Source organism: Octopus bimaculoides, chromosome 20 (assembly GCF_001194135.2).
Source record: "Octopus bimaculoides isolate UCB-OBI-ISO-001 chromosome 20, ASM119413v2, whole genome shotgun sequence".
In the NCBI taxonomy this organism is placed as follows: domain Eukaryota; kingdom Metazoa; phylum Mollusca; class Cephalopoda; order Octopoda; family Octopodidae; genus Octopus; species Octopus bimaculoides.
The window spans coordinates 45,196,185-45,197,039 of NC_069000.1; the positions used below are offsets into that span (position 1 = coordinate 45,196,185).

The 855-nt window shown below is 33.2% G+C and overlaps 1 protein-coding gene across 1 annotated transcript in view; it reads left to right on the plus strand.

Annotated features, from left to right (window-relative positions):
* LOC106870134 (cholesterol transporter ABCA5) overlaps window positions 1-855 on the plus strand; it is a 57,112-nt gene that overhangs the window by 32,903 nt on the left and 23,354 nt on the right. The window lies entirely within an intron of this gene.

Here is an 855-nt window from a genome sequence, read left to right on the forward strand (position 1 = left end):
ATATATATATATATAAAAGTTAAACCGACGATATGATTACTGAACACACGAGAAAAGGGGAGAAAGTAGACATCAAATGTTGAAGAGTAAAGCACTGAGAAACGAATGGCAAAGGAAAAACAGGAAAAAGAAAAAAAAAAGGAGGGGGATTAGAGTTATGTCTCTTTTGATCGTAAAGCCATAATAAAACTGAACGGAGAGGAGTCTAGAGTCTGCGGTATAACCGTTCAATCTGAAGAGATTGGTATTTTCCAATTTGCCAACAGGAACTTATCCATATGTGTACATCGAATATGTTTCTGTATCTGTGATTTACTGGAATCACATGTTAATGGATCAGATAAAATGCTGCTTGTGTCATTTTCACGTTCTCATTGCATGAAATTATTAGTAGCTTATAAAAATACATACAGTGTCTATTAAACAATATTTATGTCTCGATAGATGGAGTAGCTTTTCGTTGATCCTATCTCCACGAAATAGTATCTGTCTGTCTGTCTCTCTGTCTATATATGTATGTGTGTGTGTGTGTGTGTGCATGAATGTATGTATGGTAAAGAGTTTCGTTGAAGAGATTTTCCTCACATGGTGCATTGTAGTAAAAAATATATAATAAAAGAACGGAAATGCTCACAATTTAATATTTCGTTAATATATATTTTATAAGATAGGATATTTAAATAATATACCGGTTTCGCGTTTTGCTTATCATGATTGCGAAATCGATGAAGGTATTGCAATTTCGTTGTGTCTTAAGGCGTTTTTAGGCTATGTTGTTAGCATGAGAGCTTGTTCGTATATATATACATATATAACCATATTAATCTCAAATTTGTTTTTCCTCCCGTTGCTCTC